We start from the raw sequence: 19786 nt of genomic DNA, 5'->3' as shown, positions 1-19786 counted from the left end.
TGTGTCAGAATGGCCGAGTGGTCGAAGGCGCTAGACTCAAGGGAAACCATGTCCAGTCATACGAGATGAACGAGGCTTCTGGTCCACGTATGTGTGCGTGGGTGCAAATCCCACTTCTGACAAACTTTTTTTACTTTACTACCAGAACAAAGTCAGTGTCTTCTTTTGCTGCAGCTTATATATCGTGTCAGAACGGCGGAGTTGTCTAAGGCACCAGACCTAAGGGAAACATTGCCCGGTGATACGGGTTAAACAAGGCCTTTGGTCCACGTATGTGGACGTGGGTTCGAATCCCACTTCTGACAATCTTTTTTTTTTACTTTACTACGAGAACAATGTCAGTGTCTCCTTTTGCTGGGCTGAAATATTGTGTCAGAATGGCCGAGTGGTCGAAGGCGCAAGACTTAAGGGAAACCTTGGCCAGTGATACGGGTTGAACGAGGCTTCTGATCCACTTATGTGGGCGTTGGTTCGAATCCCACTTCTGAGAAAATTTTTTAATCTACTACCAGAAGCAAGTCAGTGTCTCCTTTTGCTGGGCTGAAATATCGTGTCAGAATGACCGAGTGGTCCAAGGCGCCAGACTTAAGGGAAACCTTGCCCGGGGATACGGGTTGAACGAGGCTTCTGGTCTACGTAGTGGGCGTGGGTTGAAATCCTATTCTGAGAAACTTTTTTTACTTTACTACCAGAACAATGTCAGTGTCTCCTTTTTCTGGGCTGATATGTCGTGTCCGAATGGCCGAGTGGTCTAAGGTGCCAGACTCAAGGGAAACCTTGCTCAGTGATACGGGTTGAACTAGACTTCTGGTCCACGTATGTGGACGTGGGTTCGATTCCCACTTCTGACGAACTCTGTTTTTTACTTTTCTACCAGAACAAAGTCAGTGTCTTTTTTTGCTGGGCTGAAATATTGTGTCAGAATGGCCGAGTGGTCGAAGGCGCCAGACTTAAGGGAAACCTTGCCCAGTGATACAGGTTGAATGAGGCTTCTGGTCCATGTATGTGGGCGTGGGTTCGAATCCCACTTCTGACAAACTCTTTTTTTTATTTACTACCAGCACAAAGTCAGTGTCTCTTTTTGCTGGGCTGAAATATTGTGTCAGAATGGCCGAGTGGTCGAAGGCGCTAGACTCAAGGGAAACCGTGTCCAGTCATACGAGATGAACGAGGCTTCTGGTCCACGTATGTTTGTGTGGGTGCGAATCCCACTTCTGTCAAACTCTTTTTACTTTACTACCAGAACAAAGTCAGTGTCTTCTTTTGCTGCAGCTTATATATCGTGTCAGAACGGCCGAGTTGTCCAAGACACCAGACTTAAGGGAAACATTGCCCGGTGATACGGGTTAAACAAGGCCTTTGGTCCACGTATGTGGACGTGGGTTCGAATCCCACTTCTGACAATCTTTTTTTTTACTTTACTACCAGAACAAAGTCAGTGTCTCCTTTTGCTGGGCTGAAATATTGTGTCAGAATGGCCGAGTGGTCGAAGGCGCCCGACTTAAGGGAAACCTTGGCCAGTGATACGGGTTGAACGAGGCTTCTGATCCAGTTATGTGGGCGTGGGTTCGAATCCCACTTCTGAGAAAATTTTTTAATCTATTACCAGAAGAAAGTCAGTGTCTTCTTTTGCTGGGCTGAAATAACGTGTCAGAATGGCCGAGTGGTCCAAGGCGCCAGACTTAAGGGAAACCTTGCCCGGTGATACGGGTTGAACGAGGCTTCTGGTCTACGTATGTGGGCGTGGGTTGAAATCCTATTCTGACAAACTTTTTTTACTTTACTACCAGAACAATGTGAGTGTCTCCTTTTGCTGGGCTGATATGTCGTGTCCGAATGGCCGAGTGGTCTAAGGCGCCAGACTCAAGGGAAACCTTGCTCAGTGATACGGGTTGAACGAGGCCTCTGGTCCAGGTGTGTGGGCGTGGGTTCAAATCCCACTTCAGACAAACTCTTTTTTTTACCTTACTACGAGCATAAAGTCAGTGTCATCTTTTGCTGGGGCTGATATATCGTATCAGAATGACCGAGTGGTCTAAGGCGCCCGACTCAAGGGAAACCTTGCCCAGTGATAGGAGTTGAACGAGGCTTCTGGTCCACGTATGTGGGCGTGGGTTCGAATCCCACTTCTGACAAACTTTTTTTACTTTACTACCAGCATAAAGTCAGTGTTTTTGCTTGGGCTGATATATCGTGTCAGCATGGCCGAGTGGCCTAAGGAGCCAGACTCAAGGGAAACCTTGCCCAGTGATACGGGTTGAACGGGGCTTCTGGTCCACGTATGTGGGCGTGGGTTCGATTCGCACTTCTGACAAACTCGGTTTTTTTTACTTTTCTACCAGCACAAAGTCAGTGTCTCCTTTTGCTGGGCTGAAATATCGTGTCAGAATGGCCGAGTGGTCGAAGGCGCCAGACTCAAGGGAAACCTTGCCCAGCGATACGGGTTGAACGAGGCTTCTGATCCACTTATGTGGGCGTGGGTTCGAATCCCACCTCTGAGAAAGTTTTTTAATCTACTACCCGAAGAAAGTCAGTGCCTCCTTTAGCTGGGCTGAAATATCGTGTCAGAATGGCCGAGTGGTCCAAGGCGCCAGACGTATGGGAAACCTTGCCCGTTGATACGGGTCGAACGAGGCTTCTGGTCTACGTATGTGGGCGTGGGTTCAAATCCCACTTGAGAAAAACTCTTCTTTTTTAACTTTACTACGAGCACAAAGTCAGTGTCATCTTTTGCTGGGGCTGATGTATCGTATCAGAATAGCCGAGTAGTCTAAGGCTCCAGACCCATCGGAAACCTTGCCCAGTGTAACGGGTTGAACGAGGCTTCTGGTCCACGTATGCGGGCGTGGGTTCAAATCCTATTCTGACAAACTTTTTTTACTTTACTACCAGAACAAAGTCAGTGTCTCCTTTTGCTGGGCTGAAATATTGTGTCAGAATGGCCGAGTGGTCCAAGGCGCCAGACTTAAGGGAAACCTTGCCTGGTGATACGGGTTGAACGAGGCTTCTGGTCTACGTATGTGGGCGTGGGTTCAAATCCCACTTCAGACAAACTCTTCTTTTTTTACTTCACTACGAGCACAAAGTCAGTGTCATCTTTTGCTGGGGCTGATGTATCGTATCAGAATGGCTGAGTGGTCGAAGGCGCCAGATTTAAGGGAAACCTTGCCCGGAGATACGGGTTGAACGAGGCTTCTGGTCCACGTATGTGGGCGTGGGTTTGAATCCCACTTCTGACAATCTTTTTTTTACTTTACTACCAGCATAAAGTCAGTGTTTTTTGCTTGGGCTGATATATCGTGTCAGCATGGCCGAGTGGCCTAAGGAGCCAGACTCAAGGGAAACCTTGCCCAGTGATACGGGTTGAACGGGGCTTCTGGTCCACGTATGTGGGCGTGGGTTCGATTCGCACTTCTGACAAACTCGGTTTTTTTTTACTTTTCTACCAGCACAAAGTCAGTGTCTCCTTTTGCTGAACTGAAATATTGTGTCAGAATGGCCGAGTGGTCGAAGGCGCCAGCCTTAAGGGAAACCTTGCCCAGTGATACGTGTTGAACGATGCTTCTGGTCCACGTATGTGGGCTTGGGTTCGAATCTCACTTCTGTCAATTTTTTTTTTACTTTTTCTGCCAGCACAGAGTCAGCGTCTTCTTTTGCTGAGGCTGACATATCGTATCAGAATAGCCGAGTGGTCTAAGGCGCCAGACTCAAGGGAAACCTTGCGCAGTGATACGGGTTGATCGAGGCTTCTGGTCTACGTAGGTGGGCGTGGTGTGAATCCCACTTCTGACAAACTTTTTTTTATTTTAGTACAATAACAAAGCCAGTGTCTCCTTGGGTTAGGACTAAAATATTGCGTCAGAATGGCCGAGTGGTCGAAGGCGCCAGACTTAAGGGAAACCTTGCCCAGTGATACAGGTTGAATGAGGCTTCTGGTCCATGTATGTGGGCGTGAGTTCGAATCCCACTTCTGACAAACTCTTTTTTTTTATTTACTACCAGCACAAAGTCAGTGTCTCTTTTTGCTGGGCTGAAATATTGTGTCAGAATGGCCGAGTGGTCGAAGGCGCCAGACTCAAGGGAAACCTTGCTCAGTGATACGGGTTGAACGAGGCTTCTGGTCCAGGTGTGTGGGCGTGGGTTCAAATCCCACTTCAGACAAAACTCTTTTTTTTACCTTACTACGAGCATAAAGTCAGCGTCATCTTTTGCTGGGGCTGATATATCGTATCAGAATGACCGAGTGGTCTAAGGCACCAGACTCAAGGGAAACCTTGCCCAGTGATAGGAGTTGAACGAGGCTTCTGGTCCACGTATGTGGGCGTGGGTTCGAATCCCACTTCTGACAAACTCTTTTTTTTATTTACTCTCAGTACAAAGTCAGTGTCTCTTTTTGCTGGGCTGAAATATTGTGTCAGAATGGCCGAGTGGTCGAAGGCGCTAGACTCAAGGGAAACCGTGTCCAGTCATACGAGATGAACGAGGCTTCTGGTCCACGTATGTGTGCGTGGGTGCGAATCCCACTTCTGACAAACTTTTTTTACTTTACTCCCAGAACAAAGTCAGTGTCTTCTTTTGCTGCAGCTTATATATCGTGTCAGAACGGCCGAGTTGTCTAAGGCACCAGACTTAAGGGAAACATTGCCCGGTGATACGGGTTAAACAAGGCCTTTGGTCCACGTATGTGGACGTGGGTGCGAATCCCACTTCTGACAAACTTTTTTTACTTTACTACCAGAACAAAGTCAGTGTCTTCTTTTGCTGCAGCTTATATATCGTGTCAGAACGGCCGAGTTGTCTAAGGCACCAGACTTAAGGGAAACCTTGCCCAGCGATACGGGTTGAACGAGGCTTCTGATCCACTTATGTGGGCGTGGGTTCGAATCCCACTTCTGAGAAAGTTTTTTAAGTTACTACCAGAAGAAAGTCAGTGCCTCCTTTAGCTGGGCTGAAATATCGTGTCAGAATGGCCGAGTGGTTCAAGGCGCCAGACTTATGGGAAACCTTGCCCGTTGATACGGGTCGAACGAGGCTTCTGGTCTACGTATGTGGGCGTGGGTTCAAATCCCACTTGAGACAAACTCTTCTTTTTTACTTTACTACGAGCACAAAGTCAGTGTCATCTTTTGCTGGGGCTGATGTATCGTATCAGAATAGCCGAGTGGTCTAAGGCTCCAGACTCATGGGAAACCTTGCCCAGTGTAACGGGTTGAACGAGGCTTCTGGTCCATGTATGCGGGCGTGGGTTCGAATCCTATTCTGACAAACTTTTTTTACTTTACTACCAGAACAAAGTCAGTGTCTCCTTTTGCTGGGCTGAAATATTGTGTCAGAATGGCCGAGTGGTGGAAGGCGCCAGACTTAAGGGAAACCTTGCCCAGTGATACGGGTTGAACGAGGCTTCTGGTCCACGTATATGGGCGTGGGTTCGAATCCCACTTCTGACAAACTTTTTTTACTTTACCACCAGAACAAAGTCAGTGTCTTCTTTTGCTGCTGCTTATATATCGTGTCAGAACGGCCGAGTTGTCTAAGGCACCAGACTTAAGGGAAACATTGCCCGGTGATACGGGTTAAACAAGGCCTTTGGTCTACGTATGTGGACGTGGGTTCGAATCCCACTTCTGACAATCTTTTTTTATTTACTACCAGCACAAAGTCAGTGTCTCCTTTTGCTGGGCTGATATATTGTGTCAGAATGGCCGAGTGGTCGAAGGCGCTAGACTCAAGGGAAACTGTGTCCAGTCATACGAGATGAACGAGGCTTCTGGTCCACGTATGTGTGCGTGGGTGCGAATCCCACTTCTGACAAACTTTTTTTACTTTACTACCAGAACAAAGTCAGTGTCTTCTTTTGATGCAGCTTATATATCGTGTCAGAACGGCCGAGTTGTCTAAGGCACCAGACTTAAGGGAAACATTGCCCGGTGATACGGGTTAAACAAGGCCTTTGGTCCACGTATGTGGACGTGGGTTCGAATTACACTTCTGACAATCTTTTTTTTTTACTTTACTACCAGAACAATGTCAGTGTCTCCTTTTGCTGGGCTGAAATATCGTGTCAGAATGGCCGAGTGGTCGAAGGCGCCAGACTCAAGGGAAACCTTGCCCAGCGATACGGGTTGAACGAGGCTTCTGATCCACTTATGTGGGCGTGGGTTCGAATCCCACCTCTGAGAAAGTTTTTTAATCTACTACCAGAAGAAAGTCAGTGCCTCCTTTAGCTGGGCTGAAATATCGTGTCAGAATGGCCGAGTGGTCCAAGGCGCCAGACTTATGGGAAACCTTGCCCGTTGATACGGGTCGAACGAGGCTTCTGGTCTACGTTTGTGGGCGTGGGTTCAAATCCCACTTGAGACAAACTCTTCTTTTTTTACTTTACTACGAGCACAAAGTCAGTGTCATCTTTTGCTGGGGCTGATGTATCGTATCAGAATAGCCGAGTAGTCTAAGGCTCCAGACTCATCGGAAACCTTGCCCAGTGTAACGGGTTGAACGAGGCTTCTGGTCCACGTATGCGGGCGTGGGTTCGAATCCTATTCTGACAAACTTTTTTTACTTTACTACCAGAACAAAGTCAGTGTCTCCTTTTGCTGGGCTGAAATATTGTGTCAGAATGGCCGAGTGGTCCAAGGTGCCAGACTCAAGGGAAACCTTGCTCAGTTATACGGGTTGAACGAGGCTTCTGGTGAAGGTGTGTGGGCGTGGGTTCAAATCCCACTTCAGGCAAACTCTTTTTTTTTACTTTACTACGAGCATAAAGTCAGTGTCATCTTTTGCTGGGGCTGATATATCGTATCAGAATGACCGAGTGGTCTAAGGCGCCAGACTCAAGGGAAACCTTGCTCAGTGATAGGAGTTGAACGAGGCTTCTGGTCTACGTATGTGGGCGTGGGTTCGAATCCCTCTTCTGACAAACTTTTTTACTTAACTAACAGAACAAAGTCAGTGTCTCCTTTTGCTGGGGCTGACATATCGTATCAGAATGGCCGAGTGATCTAAGGCGCCAGACTGAAGGGAAACATTGCCCGGTGATGTGAGTCGAACGAGGCTTCTGTTCCACGTATGTGTGCGTGGGTTCGAATCTCACATCTGTCAAATTTTTTTTACTTTTTCTGCCAGCACAGAGTCAGCGTCTTCTTTTGCTGAGGCTGACATATCGTGTCAGAATAGCCGAGTGGTCTAAGGCGCCAGACTCAAGGGAAACCTTTCCCAGTGATATGGCTCGAACCAGGCTTCTGGTCCACGTATGTGGGCGTGGGTTCGAATTCCACTTCTGACAAACTTTTTTTACTTTACTACCAGCACAAAGTCAGTGTCTTCTTTTACTGGGGCTGACATATCGTATCAGAATGGCCGAGTGGTCTAAGGTGCCAGACTCAAAGTAAACCTTGCCGAGTGATAAGAGTGTAACGAGAATTCTGGTCCACGTATGTGTGCGTGGGTTCGAATCGCACTTCTGACAAACTTTTTTACTTTACTTCCAGCACAAAGTCAGTGTCTTTTTTTGCTGGGGCTTATATGTCGTGTCAGAATGGCCGAGTGGTCTAAGGCGCCAGACTCAAGGGAAACCTTGCCCTGTTATACGGGTTGAACGAGGCTTCTGGTCCACGTATGTCGGCGTGGGTTCGAATCCCACTTCTGACAAACTCTTTTTTACTTTACTAACAGCACAAAGTCAATGTCTTCTTTTGCTGGGGTTAAAACATCGTGTCAGAAGGGCCGAGTGGTCTAAGGCACCAGCCTCAAGAGAAACCTTGCCCAGTAATACGGGTTGAACTAGACTTCTGGTCCACGTATGTGGACGTGGGTTCGATTCCCACTTCCGAGAAACTTTTTTACTTTACCACCAGAACAAAGTCAGTGTCTCCATTTGCTGCGCTGAAATATCGTGTCAGAATGGCTGAGTGGTCTAAGGCGCCAGACTTAAGGGAAACCTTGCCCTGTTATACGGGTTGAACGAGGCTTCTGGTCCGCGTATGTGGGCGTGGGTTCGAATCCCACTTCTGGCAAACTCTTTTTTACTTTACTACCAGCATAAAGTCAGTGTCTTCTTTTGCTGGGGTTAAAACATCGTGTCAGAAGGGCCGAGTGGTCTAAGGCACCAGGCTCAAGAGAAACCTTGCCCAGTGATACGGGTTGAACTAGACTCCTGGTCCACGTATGTGGACGTGGGTTCGATTCCCACTTCTGACGAACTCTGTTTTTTACTTTTCTACCAGAACAAAGTCAGTGTCTTTTTTTGCTGGGCTGAAATATTGTGTCAGAATGGCCGAGTGGTCGAAGGCGCCAGACTTAAGGGAAACCTTGCCCAGTGATACAGGTTGAATGAGGCTTCTGGTCCATGTATGTGGGCGTGGGTTCGAATCCCACTTCTGACAAACTTTTTTTTTTATTTACTACCAGCACAAAGTCAGTGTCTCTTTTTGCTGGGCTGAAATATTGTGTCAGAATGGCCGAGTGGTCGAAGGCGCTAGACTCAAGGGAAACCGTGTCCAGTCATACGAGATGAACGAGGCTTCTGGTCCACGTATGTTTGTGTGGGTGCGAATCCCACTTCTGTCAAACTCTTTTTACTTTACTACCAGAACAAAGTCAGTGTCTTCTTTTGCTGCAGCTTATATATCGTGTCAGAACGGCCGAGTTGTCCAAGACACCAGACTTAAGGGAAACATTGCCCGGTGATACGGGTTAAACAAGGCCTTTGGTCCACGTATGTGGACGTGGGTTCGAATCCCACTTCTGACAATCTTTTTTTTTACTTTACTACCAGAACAAAGTCAGTGTCTCCTTTTGCTGGGCTGAAATATTGTGTCAGAATGGCCGAGTGGTCGAAGGCGCCCGACTTAAGGGAAACCTTGGCCAGTGATACGGGTTGAACGAGGCTTCTGATCCAGTTATGTGGGCGTGGGTTCGAATCCCACTTCTGAGAAAATTTTTTAATCTATTACCAGAAGAAAGTCAGTGTCTTCTTTTGCTGGGCTGAAATAACGTGTCAGAATGGCCGAGTGGTCCAAGGCGCCAGACTTAAGGGAAACCTTGCCCGGTGATACGGGTTGAACGAGGCTTCTGGTCTACGTATGTGGGCGTGGGTTGAAATCCTATTCTGACAAACTTTTTTTACTTTACTACCAGAACAATGTGAGTGTCTCCTTTTGCTGGGCTGATATGTCGTGTCCGAATGGCCGAGTGGTCTAAGGCGCCAGACTCAAGGGAAACCTTGCTCAGTGATACGGGTTGAACGAGGCTTCTGGTCCAGGTGTGTGGGCGTGGGTTCAAATCCCACTTCAGACAAACTCTTTTTTTTACCTTACTACGAGCATAAAGTCAGTGTCATCTTTTGCTGGGGCTGATATATCGTATCAGAATGACCGAGTGGTCTAAGGCGCCAGACTCAAGGGAAACCTTGCCCAGTGATAGGAGTTGAACGAGGCTTCTGGTCCACGTATGTGGGCGTGGGTTCGAATCCCACTTCTGACAAACTTTTTTTACTTTACTACCAGCATAAAGTCAGTGTTTTTTGCTTGGGCTGATATATCGTGTCAGCATGGCCGAGTGGCCTAAGGAGCCAGACTCAAGGGAAACCTTGCCCAGTGATACGGGTTGAACGGGGCTTCTGGTCCACGTATGTGGGCGTGGGTTCGATTCGCACTTCTGACAAACTCGTTTTTTTTTACTTTTCTACCAGCACAAAGTCAGTGTCTCCTTTTGCTGGGCTGAAATATCGTGTCAGAATGGCCGAGTGGTCGAAGGCGCCAGACTCAAGGGAAACCTTGCCCAGCGATACGGGTTGAACGAGGCTTCTGATCCACTTATGTGGGCGTGGGTTCGAATCCCACCTCTGAGAAAGTTTTTTAATCTACTACCCGAAGAAAGTCAGTGCCTCCTTTAGCTGGGCTGAAATATCGTGTCAGAATGGCCGAGTGGTCCAAGGCGCCAGACGTATGGGAAACCTTGCCCGTTGATACGGGTCGAACGAGGCTTCTGGTCTACGTATGTGGGCGTGGGTTCAAATCCCACTTGAGAAAAACTCTTCTTTTTTAACTTTACTACGAGCACAAAGTCAGTGTCATCTTTTGCTGGGGCTGATGTATCGTATCAGAATAGCCGAGTAGTCTAAGGCTCCAGACCCATCGGAAACCTTGCCCAGTGTAACGGGTTGAACGAGGCTTCTGGTCCACGTATGCGGGCGTGGGTTCAAATCCTATTCTGACAAACTTTTTTTACTTTACTACCAGAACAAAGTCAGTGTCTCCTTTTGCTGGGCTGAAATATTGTGTCAGAATGGCCGAGTGGTCCAAGGCGCCAGACTTAAGGGAAACCTTGCCTGGTGATACGGGTTGAACGAGGCTTCTGGTCTACGTATGTGGGCGTGGGTTCAAATCCCACTTCAGACAAACTCTTCTTTTTTTACTTCACTACGAGCACAAAGTCAGTGTCATCTTTTGCTGGGGCTGATGTATCGTATCAGAATGGCTGAGTGGTCGAAGGCGCCAGATTTAAGGGAAACCTTGCCCGGAGATACGGGTTGAACGAGGCTTCTGGTCCACGTATGTGGGCGTGGGTTTGAATCCCACTTCTGACAATCTTTTTTTTACTTTACTACCAGCATAAAGTCAGTGTTTTTTGCTTGGGCTGATATATCGTGTCAGCATGGCCGAGTGGCCTAAGGAGCCAGACTCAAGGGAAACCTTGCCCAGTGATACGGGTTGAACGGGGCTTCTGGTCCACGTATGTGGGCGTGGGTTCGATTCGCACTTCTGACAAACTCGGTTTTTTTTTACTTTTCTACCAGCACAAAGTCAGTGTCTCCTTTTGCTGAACTGAAATATTGTGTCAGAATGGCCGAGTGGTCGAAGGCGCCAGCCTTAAGGGAAACCTTGCCCAGTGATACGTGTTGAACGATGCTTCTGGTCCACGTATGTGGGCTTGGGTTCGAATCTCACTTCTGTCAATTTTTTTTTACTTTTTCTGCCAGCACAGAGTCAGCGTCTTCTTTTGCTGAGGCTGACATATCGTATCAGAATAGCCGAGTGGTCTAAGGCGCCAGACTCAAGGGAAACCTTGCGCAGTGATACGGGTTGATCGAGGCTTCTGGTCTACGTAGGTGGGCGTGGTGTGAATCCCACTTCTGACAAACTTTTTTTTATTTTAGTACAATAACAAAGCCAGTGTCTCCTTGGGTTAGGACTAAAATATTGCGTCAGAATGGCCGAGTGGTCGAAGGCGCCAGACTTAAGGGAAACCTTGCCCAGTGATACAGGTTGAATGAGGCTTCTGGTCCATGTATGTGGGCGTGAGTTCGAATCCCACTTCTGACAAACTCTTTTTTTTTATTTACTACCAGCACAAAGTCAGTGTCTCTTTTTGCTGGGCTGAAATATTGTGTCAGAATGGCCGAGTGGTCGAAGGCGCCAGACTCAAGGGAAACCTTGCTCAGTGATACGGGTTGAACGAGGCTTCTGGTCCAGGTGTGTGGGCGTGGGTTCAAATCCCACTTCAGACAAAACTCTTTTTTTTACCTTACTACGAGCATAAAGTCAGCGTCATCTTTTGCTGGGGCTGATATATCGTATCAGAATGACCGAGTGGTCTAAGGCACCAGACTCAAGGGAAACCTTGCCCAGTGATAGGAGTTGAACGAGGCTTCTGGTCCACGTATGTGGGCGTGGGTTCGAATCCCACTTCTGACAAACTCTTTTTTTTATTTACTCTCAGTACAAAGTCAGTGTCTCTTTTTGCTGGGCTGAAATATTGTGTCAGAATGGCCGAGTGGTCGAAGGCGCTAGACTCAAGGGAAACCGTGTCCAGTCATACGAGATGAACGAGGCTTCTGGTCCACGTATGTGTGCGTGGGTGCGAATCCCACTTCTGACAAACTTTTTTTACTTTACTACCAGAACAAAGTCAGTGTCTTCTTTTGCTGCAGCTTATATATCGTGTCAGAACGGCCGAGTTGTCTAAGGCACCAGACTTAAGGGAAACATTGCCCGGTGATACGGGTTAAACAAGGCCTTTGGTCCACGTATGTGGACGTGGGTGCGAATCCCACTTCTGACAAACTTTTTTTACTTTACTACCAGAACAAAGTCAGTGTCTTCTTTTGCTGCAGCTTATATATCGTGTCAGAACGGCCGAGTTGTCTAAGGCACCAGACTTAAGGGAAACCTTGCCCAGCGATACGGGTTGAACGAGGCTTCTGATCCACTTATGTGGGCGTGGGTTCGAATCCCACTTCTGAGAAAGTTTTTTAAGTTACTACCAGAAGAAAGTCAGTGCCTCCTTTAGCTGGGCTGAAATATCGTGTCAGAATGGCCGAGTGGTTCAAGGCGCCAGACTTATGGGAAACCTTGCCCGTTGATACGGGTCGAACGAGGCTTCTGGTCTACGTATGTGGGCGTGGGTTCAAATCCCACTTGAGACAAACTCTTCTTTTTTACTTTACTACGAGCACAAAGTCAGTGTCATCTTTTGCTGGGGCTGATGTATCGTATCAGAATAGCCGAGTGGTCTAAGGCTCCAGACTCATGGGAAACCTTGCCCAGTGTAACGGGTTGAACGAGGCTTCTGGTCCATGTATGCGGGCGTGGGTTCGAATCCTATTCTGACAAACTTTTTTTACTTTACTACCAGAACAAAGTCAGTGTCTCCTTTTGCTGGGCTGAAATATTGTGTCAGAATGGCCGAGTGGTGGAAGGCGCCAGACTTAAGGGAAACCTTGCCCAGTGATACGGGTTGAACGAGGCTTCTGGTCCACGTATATGGGCGTGGGTTCGAATCCCACTTCTGACAAACTTTTTTTACTTTACCACCAGAACAAAGTCAGTGTCTTCTTTTGCTGCTGCTTATATATCGTGTCAGAACGGCCGAGTTGTCTAAGGCACCAGACTTAAGGGAAACATTGCCCGGTGATACGGGTTAAACAAGGCCTTTGGTCTACGTATGTGGACGTGGGTTCGAATCCCACTTCTGACAATCTTTTTTTATTTACTACCAGCACAAAGTCAGTGTCTCCTTTTGCTGGGCTGATATATTGTGTCAGAATGGCCGAGTGGTCGAAGGCGCTAGACTCAAGGGAAACTGTGTCCAGTCATACGAGATGAACGAGGCTTCTGGTCCACGTATGTGTGCGTGGGTGCGAATCCCACTTCTGACAAACTTTTTTTACTTTACTACCAGAACAAAGTCAGTGTCTTCTTTTGATGCAGCTTATATATCGTGTCAGAACGGCCGAGTTGTCTAAGGCACCAGACTTAAGGGAAACATTGCCCGGTGATACGGGTTAAACAAGGCCTTTGGTCCACGTATGTGGACGTGGGTTCGAATTACACTTCTGACAATCTTTTTTTTTTACTTTACTACCAGAACAATGTCAGTGTCTCCTTTTGCTGGGCTGAAATATCGTGTCAGAATGGCCGAGTGGTCGAAGGCGCCAGACTCAAGGGAAACCTTGCCCAGCGATACGGGTTGAACGAGGCTTCTGATCCACTTATGTGGGCGTGGGTTCGAATCCCACCTCTGAGAAAGTTTTTTAATCTACTACCAGAAGAAAGTCAGTGCCTCCTTTAGCTGGGCTGAAATATCGTGTCAGAATGGCCGAGTGGTCCAAGGCGCCAGACTTATGGGAAACCTTGCCCGTGGATACGGGTCGAACGAGGCTTCTGGTCTACGTATGTGGGCGTGGGTTCAAATCCCACTTGAGACAAACTCTTCTTTTTTTACTTTACTACGAGCACAAAGTCAGTGTCATCTTTTGCTGGGGCTGATGTATCGTATCAGAATAGCCGAGTAGTCTAAGGCTCCAGACTCATCGGAAACCTTGCCCAGTGTAACGGGTTGAACGAGGCTTCTGGTCCACGTATGCGGGCGTGGGTTCGAATCCTATTCTGACAAACTTTTTTTACTTTACTACCAGAACAAAGTCAGTGTCTCCTTTTGCTGGGCTGAAATATTGTGTCAGAATGGCCGAGTGGTCCAATGCGCCAGACTTAAGGGAAACCTTGCCTGGTGATACGGGTTGAACGAGGCTTCTGGTCTACGTATGTGGGCGTGGGTTCAAATCCCACTTCAGACAAACTCTTCTTTTTTTACTTTACTACGAGCACAAAGTCAGTGTCATCTTTTGCTGGGGCTGATGTATCGTATCAGAATAGCCGAGTGGTCTAAGGCTCCAGACTCATGGGAAACCTTGCCCAGTGTAACGGGTTGAACGAGGCTTCTGGTACACGTATGTGGGCGTGGGTTCGAATCCTATTCTGACAAACTTTTTTTAATTTACTACCAGAATAAAGTCAGTGTCTCCTTTTGCTGGGCTGAAATATTGTGTCAGAATGGCCGAGTGGTCGAAGGCGCCAGACTTAAGAGAAACCTTGCCCAGTGATACGGGTTGAACGAGGCTTCTGGTCCACGTATGTGTGCGTGGGTTCGATGCCCACTTCTGACAAATTTTTTTAATCTACTACCAGAAGAAAGTCAGTGTCTCCTTTTGCTGGGCTGAAATATCGTGTCAGAATGGCCGAGTGGTCCAATGCGCCAGACCTAAGGGAAACCTTGCCCAGTGATACGCGTTGAACTAAGCTTCTGGTCTACGTATGTGGGCGTGGGTTCGAATCCCACTTCTGACAAACTCTTTTTTTTATTTACTACCAGCACAAAGTCAGTGTCTCTTTTTGCTGGGCTGAAATATTGTGTCAGAATGGCCGAGTGGTCGAAGGCGCTAGACTCAAGGGAAACCATGTCCAGTCATACGAGATGAACGAGGCTTCTGGTCCACGTATGTGTGCGTGGGTGCAAATCCCACTTCTGACAAACTTTTTTTACTTTACTACCAGAACAAAGTCAGTGTCTTCTTTTGCTGCAGCTTATATATCGTGTCAGAACGGCGGAGTTGTCTAAGGCACCAGACCTAAGGGAAACATTGCCCGGTGATACGGGTTAAACAAGGCCTTTGGTCCACGTATGTGGACGTGGGTTCGAATCCCACTTCTGACAATCTTTTTTTTTACTTTACTACGAGAACAATGTCAGTGTCTCCTTTTGCTGGGCTGAAATATTGTGTCAGAATGGCCGAGTGGTCGAAGGCGCAAGACTTAAGGGAAACCTTGGCCAGTGATACGGGTTGAACGAGGCTTCTGATCCACTTATGTGGGCGTTGGTTCGAATCCCACTTCTGAGAAAATTTTTTAATCTACTACCAGAAGCAAGTCAGTGTCTCCTTTTGCTGGGCTGAAATATCGTGTCAGAATGACCGAGTGGTCCAAGGCGCCAGACTTAAGGGAAACCTTGCCCGGGGATACGGGTTGAACGAGGCTTCTGGTCTACGTAGTGGGCGTGGGTTGAAATCCTATTCTGAGAAACTTTTTTTACTTTACTACCAGAACAATGTCAGTGTCTCCTTTTTCTGGGCTGATATGTCGTGTCCGAATGGCCGAGTGGTCTAAGGTGCCAGACTCAAGGGAAACCTTGCTCAGTTATACGGGTTGAACGAGGCTTCTGGTGAAGGTGTGTGGGCGTGGGTTCAAATCCCACTTCAGGCAAACTCTTTTTTTTTACTTTACTACGAGCATAAAGTCAGTGTCATCTTTTGCTGGGGCTGATATATCGTATCAGAATGACCGAGTGGTCTAAGGCGCCAGACTCAAGGGAAACCTTGCTCAGTGATAGGAGTTGAACGAGGCTTCTGGTCTACGTATGTGGGCGTGGGTTCGAATCCCTCTTCTGACAAACTTTTTTACTTAACTAACAGAACAAAGTCAGTGTCTCCTTTTGCTGGGGCTGACATATCGTATCAGAATGGCCGAGTGATCTAAGGCGCCAGACTGAAGGGAAACATTGCCCGGTGATGTGAGTCGAACGAGGCTTCTGTTCCACGTATGTGTGCGTGGGTTCGAATCTCACATCTGTCAAATTTTTTTTACTTTTTCTGCCAGCACAGAGTCAGCGTCTTCTTTTGCTGAGGCTGACATATCGTGTCAGAATAGCCGAGTGGTCTAAGGCGCCAGACTCAAGGGAAACCTTTCCCAGTGATATGGCTCGAACCAGGCTTCTGGTCCACGTATGTGGGCGTGGGTTCGAATTCCACTTCTGACAAACTTTTTTTACTTTACTACCAGCACAAAGTCAGTGTCTTCTTTTACTGGGGCTGACATATCGTATCAGAATGGCCGAGTGGTCTAAGGTGCCAGACTCAAAGTAAACCTTGCCGAGTGATAAGAGTGTAACGAGAATTCTGGTCCACGTATGTGTGCGTGGGTTCGAATCGCACTTCTGACAAACTTTTTTACTTTACTTCCAGCACAAAGTCAATGTCTTCTTTTGCTGGGGTTAAAACATCGTGTCAGAAGGGCCGAGTGGTCTAAGGCACCAGCCTCAAGAGAAACCTTGCCCAGTAATACGGGTTGAACTAGACTTCTGGTCCACGTATGTGGACGTGGGTTCGATTCCCACTTCCGAGAAACTTTTTTACTTTACCACCAGAACAAAGTCAGTGTCTCCATTTGCTGCGCTGAAATATCGTGTCAGAATGGCCGAGTGGTCTAAGGCGCCAGACTTAAGGGAAACCTTGCCCTGTTATACGGGTTGAACGAGGCTTCTGGTCCACGTATGTGGGCGTGGGTTCGAATCCCACTTCTGGCAAACTCTTTTTTACTTTACTACCAGCATAAAGTCAGTGTCTTCTTTTGCTGGGGTTAAAACATCGTGTCAGAAGGGCCGAGTGGTCTAAGGCACCAGGCTCAAGAGAAACCTTGCCCAGTGATACGGGTTGAACTAGACTTCTGGTCCACGTATGTGGACGTGGGTTCGATTCCCACTTCTGACGAACTCTGTTTTTTACTTTTCTACCAGAACAAAGTCAGTGTCTTTTTTTGCTGGGCTGAAATATTGTGTCAGAATGGCCGAGTGGTCGAAGGCGCCAGACTTAAGGGAAACCTTGCCCAGTGATACAGGTTGAATGAGGCTTCTGGTCCATGTATGTGGGCGTGGGTTCGAATCCCACTTCTGACAAACTCTTTTTTTTATTTACTACCAGCACAAAGTCAGTGTCTCTTTTTGCTGGGCTGAAATATTGTGTCAGAATGGCCGAGTGGTCGAAGGCGCTAGACTCAAGGGAAACCGTGTCCAGTCATACGAGATGAACGAGGCTTCTGGTCCACGTATGTTTGTGTGGGTGCGAATCCCACTTCTGTCAAACTCTTTTTACTTTACTACCAGAACAAAGTCAGTGTCTTCTTTTGCTGCAGCTTATATATCGTGTCAGAACGGCCGAGTTGTCCAAGACACCAGACTTAAGGGAAACATTGCCCGGTGATACGGGTTAAACAAGGCCTTTGGTCCACGTATGTGGACGTGGGTTCGAATCCCACTTCTGACAATCTTTTTTTTTACTTTACTACCAGAACAAAGTCAGTGTCTCCTTTTGCTGGGCTGAAATATTGTGTCAGAATGGCCGAGTGGTCGAAGGCGCCCGACTTAAGGGAAACCTTGGCCAGTGATACGGGTTGAACGAGGCTTCTGATCCAGTTATGTGGGCGTGGGTTCGAATCCCACTTCTGAGAAAATTTTTTAATCTATTACCAGAAGAAAGTCAGTGTCTTCTTTTGCTGGGCTGAAATAACGTGTCAGAATGGCCGAGTGGTCCAAGGCGCCAGACTTAAGGGAAACCTTGCCCGGTGATACGGGTTGAACGAGGCTTCTGGTCTACGTATGTGGGCGTGGGTTGAAATCCTATTCTGACAAACTTTTTTTACTTTACTACCAGAACAATGTGAGTGTCTCCTTTTGCTGGGCTGATATGTCGTGTCCGAATGGCCGAGTGGTCTAAGGCGCCAGACTCAAGGGAAACCTTGCTCAGTGATACGGGTTGAACGAGGCTTCTGGTCCAGGTGTGTGGGCGTGGGTTCAAATCCCACTTCAGACAAACTCTTTTTTTTACCTTACTACGAGCATAAAGTCAGTGTCATCTTTTGCTGGGGCTGATATATCGTATCAGAATGACCGAGTGGTCTAAGGCGCCAGACTCAAGGGAAACCTTGCCCAGTGATAGGAGTTGAACGAGGCTTCTGGTCCACGTATGTGGGCGTGGGTTCGAATCCCACTTCTGACAAACTTTTTTTACTTTACTACCAGAACAAAGTCAGTGTCTTCTTTTGCTGCAGCTTATATATCGTGTCAGAACGGCCGAGTTGTCTAAGGCACCAGACTTAAGGGAAACATTGCCCGGTGATACGGGTTAAACAAGGCCTTTGGTCCACGTATGTGGACGTGGGTTCGAATCCCACTTCTGACAATCTTTTTTTTTTACTTTACTACCAGAACAATGTCAGTGTCTCCTTTTGCTGGGCTGATATATCGTATCAGAATGACCGAGTGGTCTAAGGCGCCAGACTCAAGGGAAACCTTGCCCAGTGATAGGAGTTGAACGAGGCTTCTGGTCCAAGTATGTGGGCGTGGGTTCGAATCCCACTTCTGACAAGCTCTTTTTTTTATTTACTACCAGCACAAAGTCAGTGTCTCTTTTTGCTGGGCTGAAATATTGTGTCAGAATGGCCGAGTGGTCGAAGGCGCTAGACTCAAGGGAAACTGTGTCCAGTCATACGAGATGAACGAGGCTTCTGGTCCACGTATGTGTGCGTGGGTGCGAATCCCACTTCTGACAAACTTTTTTTACTTTACTACCAGAACAAAGTCAGTGTCTTCTTTTGCTGCAGCTTATATATCGTGTCAGAACGGCCGAGTTGTCTAAGGCACCAGACTTAAGGGAAACATTGCCCGGTGATACGGGTTAAACAAGGCCTTTGGTCCACGTATGTGGACGTGGGTTCGAATTACACTTCTGACAATCTTTTTTTTTACTTTACTACCAGAACAATGTCAGTGTCTCCTTTTGCTGGGCTGAAATATCGTGTCAGAATGGCCGAGTGGTCGAAGGCGCCAGACTCAAGGGAAACCTTGCCCAGCGATACGGGTTGAACGAGGTTTCTGATCCACTTATGTGGGCGTGGGTTCGAATACCACCTCTGAGAAAGTTTTTTAATCTACTACCAGAAGAAAGTCAGTGCCTCCTTTAGCTGGGCTGAAATATCGTGTCAGAATGGCCGAGTGGTCCAAGGCGCCAGACTTATGGGAAACCTTGCCCGTTGATACGGGTCGAACGAGGCTTCTGGTCTACGTATGTGGGCGTGGGTTCAAATCCCACTTGAGACAAACTCTTCTTTTTTTACTTTACTACGAGCACAAAGTCAGTGTCATCTTTTGCTGGGGCTGATGTATCGTATCAGAATAGCCGAGTAGTCTAAGGCTCCAGACTCATCGGAAACCTTGCCCAGTGTAACGGGTTGAACGAGGCTTCTGGTCCACGTATGCGGGCGTGGGTTCGAATCCTATTCTGACAAACTTTTTTTACTTTACTACCAGAACAAAGTCAGTGTCTCCTTTTGCTGGGCTGAAATATTGTGTCAGAATGGCCGAGTGGTCCAAGGCGCCAGACTTAAGGGAAACCTTGCCTGGTGATACGGGTTGAACGAGGCTTCTGGTCTACGTATGTGGGCGTGGGTTCAAATCCCACTTCAGACAAACTCTTCTTTTTTTACTTTACTACGAGCACAAAGTCAGTGTCATCTTTTGCTGGGGCTGATGTATCGTATCAGAATAGCCGAGTGGTCTAAGGCTCCAGACTCATGGGAAACCTTGCCCAGTGTAACGGGTTGAACGAGGCTTCTGGTACACGTATGTGGGCGTGGGTTCGAATCCTATTCTGACAAACTTTTTTTAATTTACTACCAGAATA

The 19786-nt window shown here is 47.6% G+C and overlaps 38 non-coding genes across 38 annotated transcripts; all 38 read left to right on the top strand.

Annotated features, from left to right (window-relative positions):
* The first annotated feature begins 732 nt into the window (after positions 1 to 732).
* On the top strand, positions 733 to 851 carry TRNAL-CAA (transfer RNA leucine (anticodon CAA)). Its single transcript has 2 exons — positions 733 to 770; positions 806 to 851. It is a non-coding gene; the product is annotated as a tRNA-Leu (tRNA).
* Positions 852 to 917: 66 nt separating this feature from the next.
* Positions 918 to 1036, top strand: TRNAL-UAA (transfer RNA leucine (anticodon UAA)). The gene is made up of 2 exons: positions 918 to 955; positions 991 to 1036. It is a non-coding gene; the product is annotated as a tRNA-Leu (tRNA).
* A 794-nt stretch (positions 1037 to 1830) lies between these two features.
* On the top strand, positions 1831 to 1949 carry TRNAL-CAA (transfer RNA leucine (anticodon CAA)). The gene is made up of 2 exons: positions 1831 to 1868; positions 1904 to 1949. It is a non-coding gene; the product is annotated as a tRNA-Leu (tRNA).
* A 983-nt stretch (positions 1950 to 2932) lies between these two features.
* On the top strand, positions 2933 to 3051 carry TRNAL-UAA (transfer RNA leucine (anticodon UAA)). The gene is made up of 2 exons: positions 2933 to 2970; positions 3006 to 3051. It is a non-coding gene; the product is annotated as a tRNA-Leu (tRNA).
* A 69-nt stretch (positions 3052 to 3120) lies between these two features.
* Positions 3121 to 3239, top strand: TRNAL-UAA (transfer RNA leucine (anticodon UAA)). The gene is made up of 2 exons: positions 3121 to 3158; positions 3194 to 3239. It is a non-coding gene; the product is annotated as a tRNA-Leu (tRNA).
* Positions 3240 to 3857: 618 nt separating this feature from the next.
* TRNAL-UAA (transfer RNA leucine (anticodon UAA)) lies at positions 3858 to 3976 on the top strand. The gene is made up of 2 exons: positions 3858 to 3895; positions 3931 to 3976. It is a non-coding gene; the product is annotated as a tRNA-Leu (tRNA).
* A 66-nt stretch (positions 3977 to 4042) lies between these two features.
* On the top strand, positions 4043 to 4161 carry TRNAL-CAA (transfer RNA leucine (anticodon CAA)). Its single transcript has 2 exons — positions 4043 to 4080; positions 4116 to 4161. It is a non-coding gene; the product is annotated as a tRNA-Leu (tRNA).
* A 68-nt stretch (positions 4162 to 4229) lies between these two features.
* Positions 4230 to 4348, top strand: TRNAL-CAA (transfer RNA leucine (anticodon CAA)). The gene is made up of 2 exons: positions 4230 to 4267; positions 4303 to 4348. It is a non-coding gene; the product is annotated as a tRNA-Leu (tRNA).
* Positions 4349 to 4960: 612 nt separating this feature from the next.
* On the top strand, positions 4961 to 5079 carry TRNAI-UAU (transfer RNA isoleucine (anticodon UAU)). The gene is made up of 2 exons: positions 4961 to 4998; positions 5034 to 5079. It is a non-coding gene; the product is annotated as a tRNA-Ile (tRNA).
* A 249-nt stretch (positions 5080 to 5328) lies between these two features.
* On the top strand, positions 5329 to 5447 carry TRNAL-UAA (transfer RNA leucine (anticodon UAA)). Its single transcript has 2 exons — positions 5329 to 5366; positions 5402 to 5447. It is a non-coding gene; the product is annotated as a tRNA-Leu (tRNA).
* A 794-nt stretch (positions 5448 to 6241) lies between these two features.
* On the top strand, positions 6242 to 6360 carry TRNAI-UAU (transfer RNA isoleucine (anticodon UAU)). Its single transcript has 2 exons — positions 6242 to 6279; positions 6315 to 6360. It is a non-coding gene; the product is annotated as a tRNA-Ile (tRNA).
* An 803-nt stretch (positions 6361 to 7163) lies between these two features.
* Positions 7164 to 7282, top strand: TRNAL-CAA (transfer RNA leucine (anticodon CAA)). Its single transcript has 2 exons — positions 7164 to 7201; positions 7237 to 7282. It is a non-coding gene; the product is annotated as a tRNA-Leu (tRNA).
* Positions 7283 to 7528: 246 nt separating this feature from the next.
* Positions 7529 to 7647, top strand: TRNAL-CAA (transfer RNA leucine (anticodon CAA)). The gene is made up of 2 exons: positions 7529 to 7566; positions 7602 to 7647. It is a non-coding gene; the product is annotated as a tRNA-Leu (tRNA).
* A 246-nt stretch (positions 7648 to 7893) lies between these two features.
* Positions 7894 to 8012, top strand: TRNAL-UAA (transfer RNA leucine (anticodon UAA)). The gene is made up of 2 exons: positions 7894 to 7931; positions 7967 to 8012. It is a non-coding gene; the product is annotated as a tRNA-Leu (tRNA).
* A 65-nt stretch (positions 8013 to 8077) lies between these two features.
* On the top strand, positions 8078 to 8196 carry TRNAL-CAA (transfer RNA leucine (anticodon CAA)). The gene is made up of 2 exons: positions 8078 to 8115; positions 8151 to 8196. It is a non-coding gene; the product is annotated as a tRNA-Leu (tRNA).
* A 66-nt stretch (positions 8197 to 8262) lies between these two features.
* Positions 8263 to 8381, top strand: TRNAL-UAA (transfer RNA leucine (anticodon UAA)). Its single transcript has 2 exons — positions 8263 to 8300; positions 8336 to 8381. It is a non-coding gene; the product is annotated as a tRNA-Leu (tRNA).
* A 794-nt stretch (positions 8382 to 9175) lies between these two features.
* On the top strand, positions 9176 to 9294 carry TRNAL-CAA (transfer RNA leucine (anticodon CAA)). The gene is made up of 2 exons: positions 9176 to 9213; positions 9249 to 9294. It is a non-coding gene; the product is annotated as a tRNA-Leu (tRNA).
* A 67-nt stretch (positions 9295 to 9361) lies between these two features.
* Positions 9362 to 9480, top strand: TRNAL-CAA (transfer RNA leucine (anticodon CAA)). Its single transcript has 2 exons — positions 9362 to 9399; positions 9435 to 9480. It is a non-coding gene; the product is annotated as a tRNA-Leu (tRNA).
* A 798-nt stretch (positions 9481 to 10278) lies between these two features.
* TRNAL-UAA (transfer RNA leucine (anticodon UAA)) lies at positions 10279 to 10397 on the top strand. The gene is made up of 2 exons: positions 10279 to 10316; positions 10352 to 10397. It is a non-coding gene; the product is annotated as a tRNA-Leu (tRNA).
* A 69-nt stretch (positions 10398 to 10466) lies between these two features.
* On the top strand, positions 10467 to 10585 carry TRNAL-UAA (transfer RNA leucine (anticodon UAA)). The gene is made up of 2 exons: positions 10467 to 10504; positions 10540 to 10585. It is a non-coding gene; the product is annotated as a tRNA-Leu (tRNA).
* Positions 10586 to 11202: 617 nt separating this feature from the next.
* On the top strand, positions 11203 to 11321 carry TRNAL-UAA (transfer RNA leucine (anticodon UAA)). Its single transcript has 2 exons — positions 11203 to 11240; positions 11276 to 11321. It is a non-coding gene; the product is annotated as a tRNA-Leu (tRNA).
* A 66-nt stretch (positions 11322 to 11387) lies between these two features.
* TRNAL-CAA (transfer RNA leucine (anticodon CAA)) lies at positions 11388 to 11506 on the top strand. The gene is made up of 2 exons: positions 11388 to 11425; positions 11461 to 11506. It is a non-coding gene; the product is annotated as a tRNA-Leu (tRNA).
* Positions 11507 to 11574: 68 nt separating this feature from the next.
* Positions 11575 to 11693, top strand: TRNAL-CAA (transfer RNA leucine (anticodon CAA)). The gene is made up of 2 exons: positions 11575 to 11612; positions 11648 to 11693. It is a non-coding gene; the product is annotated as a tRNA-Leu (tRNA).
* A 612-nt stretch (positions 11694 to 12305) lies between these two features.
* On the top strand, positions 12306 to 12424 carry TRNAI-UAU (transfer RNA isoleucine (anticodon UAU)). Its single transcript has 2 exons — positions 12306 to 12343; positions 12379 to 12424. It is a non-coding gene; the product is annotated as a tRNA-Ile (tRNA).
* Positions 12425 to 12673: 249 nt separating this feature from the next.
* TRNAL-UAA (transfer RNA leucine (anticodon UAA)) lies at positions 12674 to 12792 on the top strand. Its single transcript has 2 exons — positions 12674 to 12711; positions 12747 to 12792. It is a non-coding gene; the product is annotated as a tRNA-Leu (tRNA).
* Positions 12793 to 13586: 794 nt separating this feature from the next.
* On the top strand, positions 13587 to 13705 carry TRNAI-UAU (transfer RNA isoleucine (anticodon UAU)). The gene is made up of 2 exons: positions 13587 to 13624; positions 13660 to 13705. It is a non-coding gene; the product is annotated as a tRNA-Ile (tRNA).
* Positions 13706 to 13955: 250 nt separating this feature from the next.
* TRNAL-UAA (transfer RNA leucine (anticodon UAA)) lies at positions 13956 to 14074 on the top strand. Its single transcript has 2 exons — positions 13956 to 13993; positions 14029 to 14074. It is a non-coding gene; the product is annotated as a tRNA-Leu (tRNA).
* A 250-nt stretch (positions 14075 to 14324) lies between these two features.
* On the top strand, positions 14325 to 14443 carry TRNAL-UAA (transfer RNA leucine (anticodon UAA)). Its single transcript has 2 exons — positions 14325 to 14362; positions 14398 to 14443. It is a non-coding gene; the product is annotated as a tRNA-Leu (tRNA).
* Positions 14444 to 14505: 62 nt separating this feature from the next.
* On the top strand, positions 14506 to 14624 carry TRNAL-UAA (transfer RNA leucine (anticodon UAA)). The gene is made up of 2 exons: positions 14506 to 14543; positions 14579 to 14624. It is a non-coding gene; the product is annotated as a tRNA-Leu (tRNA).
* A 793-nt stretch (positions 14625 to 15417) lies between these two features.
* On the top strand, positions 15418 to 15536 carry TRNAL-CAA (transfer RNA leucine (anticodon CAA)). Its single transcript has 2 exons — positions 15418 to 15455; positions 15491 to 15536. It is a non-coding gene; the product is annotated as a tRNA-Leu (tRNA).
* A 434-nt stretch (positions 15537 to 15970) lies between these two features.
* On the top strand, positions 15971 to 16089 carry TRNAL-CAA (transfer RNA leucine (anticodon CAA)). The gene is made up of 2 exons: positions 15971 to 16008; positions 16044 to 16089. It is a non-coding gene; the product is annotated as a tRNA-Leu (tRNA).
* A 427-nt stretch (positions 16090 to 16516) lies between these two features.
* On the top strand, positions 16517 to 16635 carry TRNAL-UAA (transfer RNA leucine (anticodon UAA)). The gene is made up of 2 exons: positions 16517 to 16554; positions 16590 to 16635. It is a non-coding gene; the product is annotated as a tRNA-Leu (tRNA).
* Positions 16636 to 16885: 250 nt separating this feature from the next.
* On the top strand, positions 16886 to 17004 carry TRNAL-UAA (transfer RNA leucine (anticodon UAA)). Its single transcript has 2 exons — positions 16886 to 16923; positions 16959 to 17004. It is a non-coding gene; the product is annotated as a tRNA-Leu (tRNA).
* A 65-nt stretch (positions 17005 to 17069) lies between these two features.
* On the top strand, positions 17070 to 17371 carry TRNAL-CAA (transfer RNA leucine (anticodon CAA)). Its single transcript has 2 exons — positions 17070 to 17107; positions 17326 to 17371. It is a non-coding gene; the product is annotated as a tRNA-Leu (tRNA).
* A 427-nt stretch (positions 17372 to 17798) lies between these two features.
* TRNAL-CAA (transfer RNA leucine (anticodon CAA)) lies at positions 17799 to 17917 on the top strand. Its single transcript has 2 exons — positions 17799 to 17836; positions 17872 to 17917. It is a non-coding gene; the product is annotated as a tRNA-Leu (tRNA).
* Positions 17918 to 17984: 67 nt separating this feature from the next.
* On the top strand, positions 17985 to 18103 carry TRNAL-CAA (transfer RNA leucine (anticodon CAA)). Its single transcript has 2 exons — positions 17985 to 18022; positions 18058 to 18103. It is a non-coding gene; the product is annotated as a tRNA-Leu (tRNA).
* A 981-nt stretch (positions 18104 to 19084) lies between these two features.
* Positions 19085 to 19203, top strand: TRNAI-UAU (transfer RNA isoleucine (anticodon UAU)). Its single transcript has 2 exons — positions 19085 to 19122; positions 19158 to 19203. It is a non-coding gene; the product is annotated as a tRNA-Ile (tRNA).
* A 250-nt stretch (positions 19204 to 19453) lies between these two features.
* On the top strand, positions 19454 to 19572 carry TRNAL-UAA (transfer RNA leucine (anticodon UAA)). The gene is made up of 2 exons: positions 19454 to 19491; positions 19527 to 19572. It is a non-coding gene; the product is annotated as a tRNA-Leu (tRNA).
* The last annotated feature ends 214 nt before the right edge of the window (positions 19573 to 19786 follow it).

The sequence above is a fragment of the Rhipicephalus microplus genome, chromosome 2, assembly GCF_043290135.1.
Source record: "Rhipicephalus microplus isolate Deutch F79 chromosome 2, USDA_Rmic, whole genome shotgun sequence".
NCBI lineage: Eukaryota > Metazoa > Arthropoda > Arachnida > Ixodida > Ixodidae > Rhipicephalus > Rhipicephalus microplus.
The sequence above is the reverse complement of the archived record's forward strand: the minus strand, read 5'-3'. Positions and strand labels throughout refer to the sequence as shown.